At 49.6% G+C, this 17,511-nt stretch overlaps 1 long non-coding RNA gene across 1 annotated transcript; it reads left to right on the top strand.

The window, feature by feature from the left end:
- The first annotated feature begins 226 nt into the window (after positions 1-226).
- LOC125326282 lies at positions 227-12,518 on the top strand. Its single transcript, XR_007203728.1, has 3 exons — positions 227-325; positions 7,546-7,799; positions 12,374-12,518. It is a non-coding gene; the product is annotated as an uncharacterized LOC125326282 (long non-coding RNA).
- The last annotated feature ends 4,993 nt before the right edge of the window (positions 12,519-17,511 follow it).

Here is a 17,511-nt window from a genome sequence, read left to right as displayed (position 1 = left end):
TAATTTTTTATTATGTCTTCGAGTTGTTTAAGCCGTCCTACCCCCCAAATTATTGTAGCATCAACTGAAAATGTAGTCAATGTAAGCAATGTTAAATCTAATTTTTCTGTGCAAAACCTAATTAGCCATTTTAAAAAAGGTTAACGCCAGCGCCTCAGACGGTTTTTGTTTAATAATCCTATTACTGATGGCTCATCATGTATAAAATGGTGCGGGTAGGATGCAAAATTTCCACTTGTTTATAAGTGTATCTGGGAGAAATGTATAAAATAATCTACAGCACAGGAGGCAGGTCAGTGTGGAAGGGAAGGCGCTCGCCTAAAACGTAAGTAAGGCACCTTTCACTCTGCTCTTATTGCCATTATCTTTGCAGAATCGAAATATTATGTGTGGCTACAAATTTGTTCCTAAATATATGCAATCTTTTCTCTCGCATTCGTATTCTAAAGAAAATCTTGCTTGTTACTTTTTTCTCCTCCCTGTCGCAGTGTAAGATATTTTTTCCCTTGGAGAATAGATGACTTGGAGGACCCTGGTTAGCTCTTGGTGCTTAGGGGGCAACGAGGTCTCTGTCCTGGAGAACTCCCCACGAGAAAAGCGGTGCTTTCAGATCGGCCACTGCAGGCTCTTGCTAGGGGGAAAAAAAAAAAAAATAGAAGCGGGTGCTGAGATTTCACTACCTGCCGGGAGCCGGAGCCTTTCTGTCCCTTCGACCTGTGCCGGCTCACCGGGTCTCCTGGCGAAGGCTCACCGCAGCCTTTTCCCATTACAGCTCCGAAATCCCGCGCTCTACTTAGGTGGAAGTAAATAGCTTTAAGTAACGTGTCCGACCTTTTGCTATTTCTGTTGGCATTTAATTATCCTTCAATGTCCCGAGACATAGCGGTGTAAGAGAAGAGTGTTTATGCAAGAAAAGACAAAACCCGAAAATGATCAGGCAGTGTTTTTGAAACCATGTATCCCTGACGAGTAACAAGAAATAATGCTGTACTTGGAGGAGAAAACGGGCTCACGGCTAAGCGAATGGATCGCTGTGGGATACGAGATTGATCCCCCTTCACGGACCCTGAAGTCGTTTCTTGATAGCGATTTCTGATTGCTTACCGATAACTTAAAAATTATTTAAACTTCCTGGAGGCAAAATGCGGGGAAATGTCCTTATTTAAAAATGAAAAAAATAATGTATTTCGGGAATGTCTGTGAGGTTTAGCTTTTGATCACTCTCGGTCTGGTGGTGTCCTCGTTGCTTCCCGAGCCTCGGAGCACAGGGGTGTTTGCGTTTTTGGATGGCGAATTTATTTTACAGTGGCTTTTTCCGAAGTGTAGTTTGGGAGGCTCCAATCATTCTTTAGAGCCAGCAATATCTGAGCATGCATGCAGCATCCATCCATCCATCCATCCATCCATCCCTCCATCCCTATGAATATACATGTATATATATCACAAACTCTTTTTTTCTCAGCGATGTTGTTGACATAACTGTGCCCAGGGCTGTGCCCCAGAGGGAGGGAAGGGAGGGGAGCAGAGGGCTCGGCCGGGGCCCGGGCAATCGGACGGCGCTCCGTTGCTGCCCGCTGTCCTACGGCACAACTGTGGCCATCGGGAGGTTTTGCACGCCGCTCCCCACTTTGGAGGTTACCCCAACTTTGACACCAAAGGCAGTCAAGCGAGCTTCTTGTCTTGTGCAGCGAGTTCGCAGCTGACGATCTTTGTTTTAAACCCCTGCTGATGTTCTTCTCCCAATACTCCCACATCGGACAAAAATATCTGCATTTTCACCCAAACGCGAGCAATTACTAAGGAAACGGGCCTCTCGCTCCTTGCATTTTCCTTCTCGTCCATTTGAAAACGGATCCATCAGCGGGTACCAGGCGTTTAAGGGAGAATTTCTTAAAGGGCATGTGGGACGGCAACAAAAGGCTGCCATTCACAGGAGAAGTCAAAGGCACTAAATGGGGACATCAAAAGGAATTCGGATCCAATCGAAAAATAAAAGAATCTGATTTCTTTTCTTATCTGAAACACGCAGATGAAAAGCCCCTAAAGCAAACAGCCAAAGAAAGCGATGTTTTTAAAAACAGCAAGAAAGGGGGAGAAAGGGGGGAAAAAATAAAGAAACAATCTCATGAATGCGTTTCTTCGGACTTTAAATGAGATGAATGACAACATAATATCAACAGCTTCTACACGACAAACCTCATTAGACTAATGTCTTTCACTGCCTCAGTTTTACGCCTTAAACTATTCCGGGACAGAGCAATGACTATTGCTAACAGCAGAATAATCCGGAACGACCCTTTTTCTAGGTGAAGAGCCAGAGGGAGCGGCAGGCAGCGCTCCGGGGCCGCGGGTAGAGGTTGCGCCGCGGGGCTCCGAGCGGCGGGCAGGGGCACGGGTGCGGTGAGTGTGTGCCGCCTGTCACCCACGGCACCTCCTGCTGCTCTCCTTACTTTTAAACAGCTAGTTTTGATTATTGTTTTTAATTGTGTAGAGTAGAGGAGCGAACATCGTTGCTGGAAGATGCACCTGCTCGAAATGCAAATACGCGACGGAAAAGGGAGATTTATCTGTGCCCGAAAGAAATACTAATGGAAGGAGAAAGATCTGTCGTTGGAGAAGGATGCTGGGTCTCGCCTTAGTTTTTTTTCCTCCGTTTGCCCGGGGAAAACGGGGGACTTTCCCCCCTCTCGGCCTCATGTCTCCCGCTACTCAAAACCGTGCTGGAAATTTGCTGGGGTGCTTTCGGCTCGCCCTGCTCTGGCTGTCTTGAGCAGAACCAGCCCCGCTTCCCGCGGCTAGCAAGGAGAGACCGGGCTCAGAGGCCGGAGAGTCCCGGGCCAGGGGACAGGGCCCTTCGGGCGGGGGTTCCTGGGACAGCCGAGGGGGAAAAGGCCGAGCAGTGGACGAGGAAAACTTTCCGCGGAGGGAGCCCCCCTCCCCCGTGCTCCTTGCCCGGATAAAGCCCTTCCTGACAGGGGAGGGAAGGGGCAGGCTACAGGGCAGGGGCTTCCCTTTGGTCTCAGTGTGTGTTCTGTAAAGTTGTGACAGATTATTAGTAAAGGGAGGGGTTTCACAGTTTGATGAAGATATAACACACTCTGGACTATCCATCCTCCGGGCCCATTCATCAGCAGCAGAAGCACGGAGATGGGGGGAGAGGAGCTCTGTTCCTCTCCCCCACAGCAATTCATCACTGCGGCTGAATCGGAGAGTCTTGTCCTTCAGCGACCCGCTCCCTGGCCGCCCTCCTGGGATCCCTGTTCGGTCAGCTCCGTCCCAGACCAGCCCCTCTGAGGGGCCAGGGCTGCTCCGTGCTCTCCGCTGCCGGGGAGGGACGGCCGTCACCGCGGCCGCAGGACTGGCGCCCCTGGGTCGCGGAGAGGGAGCGCGCACTGGGATCCCGGCGTCCCTCTCACCCCGCCGAGGAGGAGATCTCCCTGCTGAAGGGTAGAGGAAAGTTTAGAAGCTGCGCGCAGGAATCGGGAGAGATGGAAAGGGACAGATGAATAAACAGATAGCTAGATACAGACGGGGCGAGGATGCTCCTATGTCAGTCTTTTGTTTGGGAGTGAGTGATCCTCATTGTCTGTCGACGTGGAGAAGAGAGGAAATTAATTGCAACCAATTAATAATTAATCCCGCTTAAACAGCTTTATTATCACCCACGAACGAGAGGGAATTGGTCTGATAACCCCCCGAAGACCGAATGTCAAGTTTAACCAAATAGTTATTGCTTTATCAAACAGAGTCTGCAAATAAATTAATCAAAAGCAAATATGTTCTTTGTGCGGCTCGTTTGCCGGTAATGGATGGATATGAAGATTTGCCGATATTATTGTCTGTCATTCAATCTAACAAAGTGAACATTTATTGCATATATATTAAAAATTATCCCTTAATCGAGTGGGGCTGGAGTTGCAGTTATTGGAGTCTTCCCAGAGGTGAAGTCCCCTTGGATAGGAGAAGGGAGGGCTGCTCTTCGCCTCCCGTGCGATTCCCTTCGGAACAAGTTTCAAAATTGCTTTAATTCACCGCTAAATTGAGCTGTTTTACTAACTGTCCACGATATCATAAACAGTTTGAGGAGCTAATGGACGAGATGTTATAAAAATAGTGGACGTAAAGCACAGAAGAGGCGATATATTCGCCCGGGAGTGATGGCCGGAGACCCAGCCACGGCAGACAAGCCCTCTTTGTCTCCCCCTGGCTTACATCATTTTCTAATTAGGCATAAAATTGTCTTCATACACTGGTATCGCTGGCTTCATAAACATAACCATTATGGTTCATAAAGACCCCATTGTGGGGAGCCCCTCTTAAAATAGAAAAGGATCTGGAGAGGCCCAAAGAAAAAAACATCCCCTTTGTTTTCTCTTTTGAGAAGACGGATGGGCAATGTCACGCAGAAGATTACTTTAGACTATTAAATTGTCAGAAAGGAAGAATTTCCCTATTAATAAAGGGAGTATAGGGTAGTGATGGAGCTGGATGCTGGAGGCTGGCGAGGCGCGGTACCCGGCGCGGGATGCGCGGGGATGGCGGGACGCCGCGCGGGAACGGCGCGGCACGGTCCGTGGGAGCCGTGGCATTCCCCCCGCGGCATTTCCGGGAGCGGGGCCGGCCGTGGCCTGGTGCCACGCACCCGCGGACCAGGGGGCAGCCCCGGCCTCGGCGCCGGGATAACTGGATGGAGATGGATGGAGCCGCCTATCGCCCCCGACGCGGTGTCAGGCCCCGGACAATTACTGTCTCCAGAGGGATGGACAGACTGACTGACACTGACCTCTGCCCACGAGCCCACTGGCGGCCCCGAGGAACTTATGTGCAATTTGCTGGATTTCGTTTACAATAACCCGACTTGACATAAATAACTCTCCATGCTGTGTCTACGCCCGCCTGACCTCCTGAACTAGCGCGGAAACACTGCCGTATTGATCAGGGGCGCGGGGGTTTTTTGCTTCTTTTTTTTCTTTTCTGTTTGGTCCGCGAAAACCCGCTCACCCCGCCCCGCGGTCCGTGCGCTCCCCCGAGCCGGACAGGCCCGGGCCCCGCGCGGGGGCGGCAGCGGGGCCCGGCCGGTTCTCCGCGCGGTGCTGAACCGAGCCCTCCCGAACCAGGACAGTGGTCCTATTTCCTCGGACCCTACTTTAACTTGAGGACGCTTTCCTAACAAAAAACGCAGGAGTTAAATTTCATGTCGCGACAGCTATTGGCGAGCCCTGACGCCCGGTGAGGGTCGGCGGGGAAGCCCCGGTAGGGCATCGGCTCCCCGAAAGCCTCCGCTCCCGCTCCTTTCCCTCTCTCCCGTCCTTCCCCGCACCAGTTCAGAGGCAGACCTTTGTTTCAGCCCCCGTTGGAAGCTCCGCGGGGCATGTGGAGAGGGATGGAGGAAAAAGAGATAATAAGGAACGAAAGTGAAGGGAGAGAGAGGGACTCTGCGGAAGAAGCCTTGCGGAGCGGGGCTGGTGTTATCCATTTAATGTGACATATGGAAATCTCCCGGTGGGGCCACAATTAAAGGAGCCGGCCCTGCGTCCTTTATTCCGCGCTAACTTTTGTGTTAAATGTTAACAACCTGGCGCTATCCATTCTGGCTCTATCACCAAGTGAATGTTGACTCCAAGGCTGCCTTCCTTTCTGCCTATTCTGGGGCTGCCTCCCGTGCAGATTTATGTATTTTTGATATTAAATTCTTTCTAACATTACGCCTGCTCTCCTGTTGACTTTCATTGACCCTTGCCCTTGTCCCCATACTTTTCCATATTTAATACATGAACATTTTTGCCAGTGCCCTCCCCTCTTTGTTACCTCCCGGTTGACTGCCGTCCCTAATGGCATGTGCTGTTTGCTCTGTTGTTGAACTTGGTAGGGTCACATAGTCTTGTGCTGTGATATCCTCTGCATTTCCAGCCCTGCCATTCTAGGGAGGTGCCTTGTGGAACAAGCCTTTTTTCCCCTGGCTACCGGCTTCCTAATGACTTAAGCAAACACCTTCGCTAATGATCCCCCAGGCTCCCTAATCCCCTCGGGGTTTTGTTTAGCTGAACTCCTAGTGCTCCGCCTGTCCCACTGGTAGCTTGGCCTCTCTGACCTGAGACATCGCAGCTCTTCTCCTTGGAGCGGGCTGCCTTGTCCAGCTCCGCCTGGGCCAAAGGCCAGGATCATGGGAGCATTGGATGCCACCAGCTGCTTGAGGTGACACCGAATTACAAAGAAGAACCGCCAAAGGAAACTTCGGCTCACACAGGCAAATGAATGTGTTCATTTATCTCCTCTGACTCCGCGGTTCGCGGCGTGCCTCGGCCCTACGGCTTGGCTGGGGGAGCGGCTAAACGTCCTTCCCAAGAAAGATTGGCTCACTTCTCCTAGGCCGGTCTGTTCAGTATCATTATGTGACCAGTTTTCAGAATTGAAGTTGCCTGGTGTTTTGATTCTTCCCTGCCTGTGCATTTGTGCCCTGGAGGTCCCTTCAAAATGGATGCTAATTGTTGGGGCTGCACACTGCTGCCTGCTAAAATGCCCCAGAGCTCCCAGGCCCTGCTCCTCAATGGCTTAATTGACAAGGACTTGTCTGTATTTAGGAGCAGCTGGTCCAAAGCATTGGCACATCAGTGCAATCTTAACACAGCATCCCTAGCCTGGAGGAGTATGAGGGTAAACGTGGTTAAAATGAAGGAAGATTTATAGTCGGCCCCCGTGGGTAATGCGACAGAAGACAGCTACCAAGATTTTCCCTAGTAGGGGTTTCATTCATCAGCTTCCCAGCCTTGGTAACGTGTCTAGGAGCCACGTTCCAGCTATTATTAATAATAGGAGGTGGCCATTTAGCACAATTAGGCAGGTGACAGTGTTCCACAATAATGCATAGCCCCAAACGAGACGGGGAGTCGCTAGCAAACAGATCCGTGGCCGAGCAGTGCCGGGGCTTTGCGCCACAGCCATGTCCCGGGTGGATCTGGGCTGGTCCAGAGGGCAGCGAGCGCTCACCCACCTGCGAGGGCCCCAGCTCTCAGCTCCATGTGTTGCCAGTTAAATCCTGGCAGGCAGCGCTTTAGCTTCCTTCTACAAGGAAGGCAGGGAAAGAGCACCTTCCGTAGAACTGCTCCCTCTAAACCTTGAGTTAAACCCTCCGAAGTCCCACACCGGGTATAAAAATAATCTTTCATCACGTCTCCGAATTTTAAATTAAGGCTCTCTTTAATTTCGGATGCACAGATGAAACATATATATTTTTTCTCCTCTCTCTTTAAACATTTCTCGTGAGCTTCCTGTTTATAAGATTTAAACTTAGATTATTTCTAAACGGGAATGGCTGGGCTTATTTTCTGCTCAGAGTTATTCAGCGTTTTACAAAGAAGGTTTATGGAGCCGCTTAAAACTAAGGGGGTTTTTGTTGTTGTTGTTTTGCAATGTGTGGGAAATACTTTTATGTTCACACAGTTCACCCCATGAATAGGGATAATAGGTTCGGGATCCTCATTGAAATTTGAAGTTTTTAAACAGAAATTCCCTAACTTTTGCTCGTTTTCTCAACTTTTTTCGTAGGAACAATGCCAACATTGAAGCCCTCGGTTGGAGTCTGCACAGTTGGAGATCTTTGGTGCCATTTTAGACATCTTTGGATTTCATCAATCAAACTGACTACAATTTTCCATAAAAACCCTGAATTTGGGTCAGAAAGTGGGCAAAGCAGATAAAGATCGTTCGAGCTGTCTTATAAGATGATAAATAGATATCCTTTCAGTCCAACAATGCAAGAAGTGCAGTTTTGTAATTCACTTCCATTGGTTTTGAATGCAGTGAGTCGAAACAATTTATACATGTTTTCCCATGGTTAGAAGATGTCTTTACATACTTGTCAATAGTAGCTTGACCTTTTCCCCACTGAGCTACGAAGAGGTGCTTTTTTTTCCTCCTTTTTCCAGAAACAGAAAAGGGTGTTTTGGGGTTGGCTCCCGCCCCCCCTTTTCCTTCCTCTACTTCTTTAGAAACGGAATCAATAAGATATTTCATCTTATCCTGAGATTTATGCAGATGGTAGGTGATTCACTGCAGTTCACCACGCTGCAGAGGAAGTATTTTGCTCTGTGCTGCCATGAGTGAGTGGCCCGAGTGAGGTTTTAGCCAGACCTGTTGGATGTCCTCACTGTATTCTTGAACCCTAATGGGTGAGAAGCCCTAAAACTCTCGGGCGGAGACCTCGGTGGATTCTGCCAAACTGCCTCAGCAGGTAGAGCCTTGCTGTGGGGCCGAGGGGAGGATTTCTGCCTCCTGGGTTTCTGTCGGCTCTCTAACTGTCCCGAGAGGAATGTCTTGTGGGGTGAAGTCCAGCTCCCTAGATGCTACACGCATCCGAGCAGGGTTAGAACGGGCACCTCAGGTCATGTGGGCGGCCCGCGGAGGTGTGGAAACACCTTTCGCATCAGCAGCACGGGGCATCGGTCTGGGCGTGTTTCAGAAAGTGAGGTGGGAGCACTGACCTGGGTCTGCAGGATAGGGAAACTGAGGCACGAAGCTGCTTTCCCACGGCTGGGGCGAGGAGTGGCTCGGCACTTGCCGACCCCTGCCGGTCGCTACGAAGCAAACTGAAGGACTCTTCTGGGAAGAGGGCAGGAGAGAAGGATATATATTTAGACTAGAACTCCTCCACTGAACCAGGGGGACTTGCCCCCGGGGGGAAGCCCACCAGGTCCCCACACTCTGCAGGCACCCAGCCCGCCCTATCCAGGGGACAACCTGCCGCTAGCTGGTCTCCCTCCCGCGCAGAGGGAAGTGGTGGAAGGAGTAGGACCGGAGATAAGGCTTTTGTTTTTCCTCTCCTCTCCTTGAACACGACAGTCCTGCTAAGTGCTGAACATTACTCGCTAATGGATAATGACCTGCGGTGTGCAGCTGCCTCCTGCTCCATAGATAAAGGCTGCTTTTACTATTAATTGCATTTGTAACATGAGCGCAGTAGGTTCACAATCAAAACGATCCAGAAACGGCAGCACCCACGTTGCGACGGCCACAGCCGCCTTCACGAAGCATCCGGACCCTTCTGCAGAGCGCAGACGGGGTCCACGGCCTCTCGCTCTCCCCTGGGGGGAAAGCAGTCGTGGGGGAGGAGGTGGTTCAGCTGCCCAAGAGCATTTCCACCTCTGCAAAGGAGCACGTGGAAAGGAGGCGAGAAAGGGTTAAAGCAGCTCGTGGGCACTGGTGGCTTCCCACGGCCCGTGGGTGAGAAACACAGCCATTCACACCATGCAGATTTCGGGACTGCGAACAGTTCCCCTCCCTCAGCCGTATCTCGGGTGAAATTCCACCTGAACGAGATAAAAAAAACCCCTTTTTTGTTGTTGTAATTTTTCCCTTTTCTCTGGCGAAGATATGTTTGCTTCTCTGCCCTCCTTCCAAGCTCTTCTTCGTATGCCGCGGGGAACCCCGGGATTCAGCCAGGCCGTGTGCGAGGCCAGGGGTGGGCTGGGAACTGTGCGGGCACGGCGGCAGGGCCCCCAGGCAGCCTCCCGCAGGTGCAAGGGGGCTGCGGAAATTTTTGGGACACATGAAGGAGAAAGACCACACGTCTACGGACTTGGCCTGCTTTAAAAAAGACTCTATGTGTTTATAACACATAGAGGGGCTTAGCAGGGGCTTAGCGAGTGACACGCGGCAGTTGCTAGACAAGATTTTGGGGGCAAGACACTCATACGAGGGTTGCAGTTATAAGTAGCGAAATAAAACAAATCATTTCCTCCTTAGGAAGCCTTTCACTCCCTGCTATACCTTAGGGAGCCTTTCACTCCGTGCAAAACGTCAAAAGCTGCATTAGAAACAGATAATCGGATTTCTCCCTTGCCTCCTTATGTGCTGTATCCCTAAGCGAAGCTCCGAGGGACCGCGGTGCCGCTGTCTGGCCGCTCCCGGCCGAAGGCGCGCAGAGGCTGGGCCGCGGCCTGAGCTGTCCCCGGCGCCTCGAGCCTCTCTCTCTGTGGACTCTGCTTTCTCAGGGTTTTGGTGTGGTGGTTTTTTGGGGTTTTTTTCCCTGATTTTTTTCCCCCTCCATTTTTAAAATTTCCCTTTCTTCAGTCTATCAGGCAAATATTTGAGGACGCTCTCCAAGCTAAAATGGGCGCTAGAAATATCTGCTTTGGCCCTTTCCTCTGCCAGTGACTATCTCTTCAGCTGCTGCCACTGGGTGCCTCCTGAGCCGGAAGGGAAGGGGATGGCAGAACGTCTCCGAGGGGAGACCTCGGATGTTTTCACACGACGAGCGCGGCTCACGCACCTGCTGAGCGGGGCGGGGGCGCGCGGGCATTGGCGGAGCTGGCTCGTTTGGCCCCGAAGGGAAATCAATAATCTTTCGAATCTCATTCCCAGGCACTGGCTCCAGCCGGTTAACGATTCAGCCAGGGACCCTCTTAGCAGCGGATGACTTACCCAGGATGATAAATATACAGCTGCGTATTTTTCAGTAGACCTGGCTCGTAGCGGTGGAAATAACTCTCCTGATTCTCTACTGTTTAGCTGCCCTCCCTCCTGCCTGTCTGAGGGGGAGAATCCCTCTTTCCTTGCCTTTTTCCCTGGTGGGGCCGGTGTAGACACTCAACCGGGTCAGGGCGTCGCTAGTGGCCGACGGGTGCCCGGGCTGAAACAGAGCTTTGTCCCGGTGCCCCTGTGCTGGTGGCGGGGACGGACGGTGCACACCCCTCCAGAGACATGAAGCCGGAGCAGCCCTGAAGCACACCGCATTGCTCCGCACTGCGCGGCGCTGGGGCCGGCAGGCGGGGAAGCGCGGCGGAGCCGCGGGCCAGGGACTGGGGGTTGGAGGCAGGAGCCCTCGGCCGGGGCAGGCGGTGCCACTCACGCCGGCGGGGGGCTCGCAACTCGCTGCAGCCCCGCTCCCCAGTCTCTCAAAGCCCCTTTCAGCTGCTCTGCGGGCTCCTCACCGGAGGAGGCTGAAGCTACATAAAAGCGCATTATGAAAATTATAATATCGGGCCCAGAGCATGTCCGCGGAGGCAGCTCGGCAGCTTTCAGGCATTGAGCTCCTGTTCAGCTGGACTGAGCTGTAAAATATCCATTTGAATTCGGTGCCTGAATGGAGCAGCAGCAAGAACAACAAGGACCGGGGCAACAGAGCTCCCTTTATCCCCCCCGTGACTTCCCCCTTCTTGGCCATTCCTTTCCTGTTGCACCTTTCTTGCTTATGGGCAAATTCAACGCCTTTTTTTCTCTTTTCTTCTTTCTTTTCCCTGAGCGGGAAGGGGGGAAGGACTGGTGGGGGGATGTGTGCGGGAAAGGCCCCGTGCCCTCCCCTGCCTCCCTCCCCGCAGTATGCTCCCCGGAGCCGGTGGCTCGTCTGGTTGCAGTGCCGGAGGGGGAAGAGGGGGGAGAAGTACCAGGCACGCCCTGCCAGGCAGAGCCGAGCTCGCCCCGGCACTCAGCTTCACACGGTGTAAAGAAGCTTCTTTCTCCATCCCGGAGAGCGGCCCACTCTGTCTGCCCTAGCTAAACACGACCCCACACCCTGCGACGGTGCCACTGTTGAGACTGATGCGAAAGAGTCTTTGGCTCCATAAACCCCAAGGAGCCCGAGATGAGAAGCCACGGGGGGAGAGGAGGACGGTTTTGGCAGTTATGATCTATGGAGGCAGATGAGCCGACCTGCTATTCAAAATACTGCCCATTGTGTTGGTAATGGTCCGTTTATGACTGGAATAACCCCTTTAATATTAATAGAGCCTTCTAAGGCGGCGGTTTCCTGGGTGCTGGGCAGGCGGGCGAGCAGCGCAGGTGTTGGGGCAACCTGTGCAGGCGGTGGCCCGGCCGCGGCTCCCGGCGCAGGCAGCGAGCAGGTGCTGGCGGGACGCGCACCCTCTGCACCCGGGCGAACAAAGGCTCGGCTCGCCCGGGGTCTGCGAGCATGAAGAATTGTTTAATTTCAGGGGAAAGTGAAAGGCTCTGCTTCTGCCGGGACGTGACATTTCCTGTGGTGAAGCCTGCATTGGCTGCTAATAGAGATCTAATTGATGGGTGAAGTCCCATTTCCGCGCTTTCTCCTTTATTGCTCCATCCAGTCTGTTGCAAAATATAACCTTAATCTGATTTAGCAATTCCTCCAGGATTCGGTGCAAGCTTACAGCACAGGAAAAATCGTTATTAAAAAAGTTAAAATACAGACTTGGATTCACTGCGTTGCCTTTTTTTATATATATTATTATTATTTTGTTTGGTTAGTTCTTTCTCTTTTTTTTTCCTTTTTTTTTTTAGACCCAACCCCACCCAGACTCCTGGCAATTTGACACGTTCCTTTTCGGTAATCACTCCGGGTTTTATGACTATTAATATTAGAAGGGATCGGCGATAATGCAGATGTCCCTCTTTGTTTTAGATGCAGATGTCAGCATTTTGCAGCCCGGTTCCCGAGCGCGTCTCCGGACGCGGACTGAAGCGCAGCCCCGACGGAGCGGCGCATCCCGGCTGGCAGCGTACCACAGCCCGGGGAGCGGGAACAAGAGGGGCAAGGCACCGGCAAGTTTGGCGATTGACGTCGCCAGAATAAAAATATAAGGATAAATAACAATCAGTACCGTTTTGCTGGAGCTCATTTCTCTTTCTCTCCCAGGGGATAAAATAATACGTTTATTTTAAAAATGCTGGCACGGGACCCAGTGGCAGCCGGCCCATTCTCTCCCTGACTGCAGGGATGCGCACGGGGCTGTTCTCCTCCCGTGACTGCAGGCGAGCAGAGGGGCCAGGACAGACCGCATCGCCCCGGCCTTTACACCTGCGGGCAGTTTAATGCCCCCCCGGGGCCGACAACCCAGGCGGAGTGTGAAGGGGCTCCACAAGCCACCATCAGGAGGGGATGCCCGGCCAGGCTCACGTGCGAAAGCAGCGGACAGGGCAGAGATACTCCTTTTAATTGATTCTTTGCCTTTTTGCCTTTTTCTTCGGCTTTTTTTTTTTTTTTCCCTCCGTTCGCGCTATCTGAGATAGAGAGGAGTGTACAGGCATTCTGGACCTATACAAACTCTCTTCAGTCCCCCTCGATAGGTTTAATGAGGCGGAACACGATGAAGGGGATTTGAACTGGTCTAAATGATTGATGAAGCCTGGGGCAAGGCTGAGCTTTTTCCGGATAAAGCCCCATAGATCCCGTTATAATGGCTGGATAGTGGCAGGGCTGGGCTCCTTCAAAAGCCGTGGCCCAAGCGCATTGAGAGGAAACAGGGAGGGAAGGTGCTCTGTTGTTACCTAATCAGCCAGTGCACTGAGCCACCAGCCGCCGGAGGCAGGAGCGCGCTGCCGGGGAGGTGAGGCGGGTGAAAGGGGCATTCCTGACACACTCACACACACACACGGGCCAAAGGGGCATTCCTGGCATGCTCACATGCACACACTCCCCTACACACACATACACATGCCAAAGGGGCATTCCTGGCACACACACTCACGCCCTCATACACATCCACCCACCCATACACACACACATGGGCCAAAGGGGCACTCCTGACACATTCACACACACACACAAAAAAGCATGCATGCACCCTCACACCCCTGTGGAGCCCTGCCAGCCCCAGCCCACACAGTTTCCTGCCAGAGCAGCCTGGGACCTGGCCTGGCTTGGCCCACAAGTTGACAGTCATGGGCCCATGAGTGAGGGGATAGAGGTCTGCCCCTCAAAACTGAGTAATCTCAAAGTGGCCCAGACCAGGGCTTTTGTAATGGAGATGGTGCCTGTTGCAACACAATCCCTCTCTGGTGTGATGGCTCACCTGTAACACCTGCAACACCCCCCTATACACCCCCCAACACACACATATGTGAGCAGGAGAAAAGTGAGCCAACGCTGTGGATGCTGCAATAGTAATTAAAAAGTAGATTAAATAAAGGATATTAAAGTGTCTGTTGTCTTCAAAGTCCTGAATCAAAGGGTGGAAGAGGGCCTACAAATTTCATGTCATATTCCATGGAGTTTTGAGGTCCCCAAGGCTTCTCAGCTGAGCTGGCCTCTCTTTCTTTGTCAGGGAGAAACATAAGCCAAGCCCTGTTCCCAGAGAAGGTGAATATTGTGGCGGTCATCCACTGTGGCCCTAGTAGGATGGTGGTGCTGGTGGAAAGCCATTCTGGCTGGCAGGGCAAAAAACTGAGTCCTGGATCCTGACAAGCAAGGAGAGAGTGACAAGTGTCCTATTATGGTGGCATACTTTGTTTTGTGTAAACCTTCCTCAGGTTAAGCCCTTTAAAATATTTTTTTAAAGGCTCCTTTGAGGTAAACTAAAACTACTGCCATGTAAATACTAGATGGAGAAGCTCTGATTTTATAAAGACTGATATGGAAACGTATCCTACTGAGCATAACAGCCTACAAGGAAGAAACTCATTGAGGTCCCACAAAAAGTAATCAATTCACTGATTAAAATGTGCAAAATGGTACCTTGAGTATACGAATACAGTAACACACATTCCGTATGCCCAAGTATTGTGTAAAATTAGTGGCGGGAAAAATCCTATGTAAAAATGTTCCTCTTAAGGAGTGATCTTCTAAACCTTGTCTGTGTCCTTCACCTTAACAAGCAAATACAGTCTGCTGGCAAGGACAAGAATATTTTGAAACCCTGCAGTTAGGGTTCCTGTGATGAATGAAAAATCCTCTACACTAGCTTGTATTTCTCAGTAATAGCAAAGTTCTAGAAACAGTCTTTTCCCCTTTAATAATAGTTGAAAATGCATCATGAAAAGAGATGGTTTGAATTATTTGTACAGAGGCAGAATTCAATACAGCAACGAGAACGGGTTGTAAGGGGAAAAGGATCACTATTCATTTTTTCACTTCATCTCTTACCACTTTGGCTTTGATCATTCACCGTTGGGACCAATCCTGAATCAGATAAAACTCTTACTGTAGTCAGCAAAGCGAAAACCTTGTTCACCTTATGAAATCCTACTGATTTCTGAGGAGCTATTTATACCTGCAGAATGAGCAGATTTAAGAGAGACACAAAGTAGCAACCCTTACAGGTGTGAACTGAGTCCTTCTTGTCACCTGCTTTGGGTTGGGAGTACTCACACCAGTAGTTAGCAGCAAAGGTAAAGAACAAAACAAAACATTTGGATAGAATAACTCCACTAACTTTCTACCTTTCCTCAGCGCTGGGAAGTTAAGGAAGAATAAGAGAACAACTTTATTAAGAAATGTGTATGAAGAGTGAGTCATAATTGCTGTTGTCTTGCAAAAGCAAGAGTGCTTTGGGGAAAAATAAAAAAGGACAAAAGAAATCACTGAGTTAAATGAAATTATTAGTACAGTTCAATTTGTCTCTGAAAACCAAACGAAGACATTTTGGAACAATGAAAAGAGAAACTGCTGTTGTTTCTTCCTAGATACAAACTCTATTACATCTATCTTTTATCTCTGAATTATCCTGATTTTATTATTAACAGTAACATTACAGCATATTTTATCCTAGTCTAGATCCAAGGATCTCAGAGCATTTTACAAGTATTAATGAATGAGCACGGTGTGAAAAAATGCTGTTATTTTGTATTCAGTAACTGGTGATTTCTTGGAGATCGTAATACACATGGAGTTCCACAGTTTGGCAGCACTGTCAGGGTGAGAATTATTTATCTTTTTTTTTTTTTCAAGGAAAAAAAATGTGCCATGAGATAACCAGTGCATACTTTGACTTGGAAACCAGGGCTCAGTAGAATGAAATTAAGATCAGAATCCAATCTGATGATTGCTAGCCTGATTCCCTGCCACCAGCCAAGTCCTTGTCTCCCCTCTATCTAGTTGAGTGCTAATACTAAACTGTCTCTTCCCTCCTGGCAAGGAATACCAACATTTGCTGGCACCTTGCAGAAAGAATACCCAAGTGTCCCACCTTGCCCTGTGACACCTCTCCTTTCCCGGTGTCTCCACAAAAATTGCTGCACAGGCACTCTAATGCCAGAGAATGGGTCAGTTAGGCAAGTTTAACAGTAATGGGGTTACTCTCCTGACAGCTTTAACTTCCAATCCTGCCCGGAATCCATGATTTGGTTAAACTCATCGCCTCATGCGTGGTGTCTTTGTCCTGAGAACTTTCTTGCTCTCCCAAATATGCAAAGTGGAAGAGAAAGAGGTTATGAAAGCCCAGAAATTTGGTTGCAGTGACCAGCCAGGGTGGTTTTTGCCAGTACAACATCCATGGGACCACAACAGTCAGGGGCACTGGATCATGCAAAGGCCTGGAGCCTGACAGTTCCCATTACTTTATGCGGTGTTCAAAAGAAGTTCAAAAGTCTGTCTTCCTGATTCTTCCTGATTTGATGGGAACTCTTCATAAATTTCCTCCTTCCATAGGGATTTGATGCAAACTGAGGAAATGTAGGCTCCTGATCTTTTCATTCAAAAAATGTTTCCTACCTTATCAGTAATAAGAAAACTCCACAGCGATATAAGGTCTTTTTCAGCTTATGCCAACAGAGACTCCTTTATATGACAGAGTTATCTGTGTATGTGCACAGCCAGAATACTCCTCTGACAAAGTGCAGGGTCAAGTGATAAATTGCATTTAGACTGTACTTGCCTGTTTTACCAGTACTGTAAACAGGTGTTAGTTTAGAAAAGTCAGACAAAAGCTTCTAATTTCCTGAAAACAGAATTTCCTCCATCAGAATTCAACAGACCAGAGGCTTACCCAGATAAATCCTGTGAGAGACATGTTTAATAACCGGTATTTTGGGACTTGATGTAGAAACGGCTCCCCCAAGAAAGCCAATCATGTGCCTAGCTTTTGCTATATGGGGTCAGAGACAATCCTCTTTTCTTAGTAAATGCTTACGCTCATGAGCTTTCTAGAATGTGACCATCTCTTATGGGCCTGCAGCTAGATTTTTCTCATGAATGTATTTGAAAGATCTTGTTGGGTGGATTCCCTGCTTCGCACAGTCTGAACTCAAAATGATATTTTTCTTCAGCAGAAAAAAGTTGAACTCTTACCCATTTAATGAGATTGCAAAGAACATATTGTCCACTGTCTTGCTGTATTTGATTTCAGACAGTCCTCTGGGTTCCCGTGTTAGGTCACTTGCTTGTACAGTAACATACAGCCCAGAGAGTAGGATTGCAGAAACCTTATTTACTCAGGAAGTTAGAAAAAAAAAAAATCTCTGAGGTCCCCTGAATAATTCTCCTGATAAATGCATGAGACATTTATTTAAAATGCTTAAATTTTGGGGTTTTGTTTTTTAACAGGGAAATACTGGCCTTCCTGTTTACAGGTGAAATGGTCATCAAAGACTAAAGAATATAAAATATTTACACCTATACTCAAAACAAAGTAGACAGGAATTTCTGCCAGCATCTTCCAGGCTGGATACTTCGAGTTAGCTGTCTATGGCATACATGTTTTGATTGCACATGTGTGCATCTAAAAAGAAAATGGTTGGCAGTAAGAGATGCTGAACTGTCACTGTTAAGTATCTTATTATGGTCTTATTTTCTTTGTGGAGGAAATGCCTTGTATTTTATTAGAA

This window comes from Corvus hawaiiensis, chromosome 5 (assembly GCF_020740725.1).
Source record: "Corvus hawaiiensis isolate bCorHaw1 chromosome 5, bCorHaw1.pri.cur, whole genome shotgun sequence".
Classification (NCBI taxonomy): domain Eukaryota; kingdom Metazoa; phylum Chordata; class Aves; order Passeriformes; family Corvidae; genus Corvus; species Corvus hawaiiensis.
Note: the sequence above shows the minus strand (reverse complement) of the source record. Positions and strands in the feature narration are given on the sequence as shown.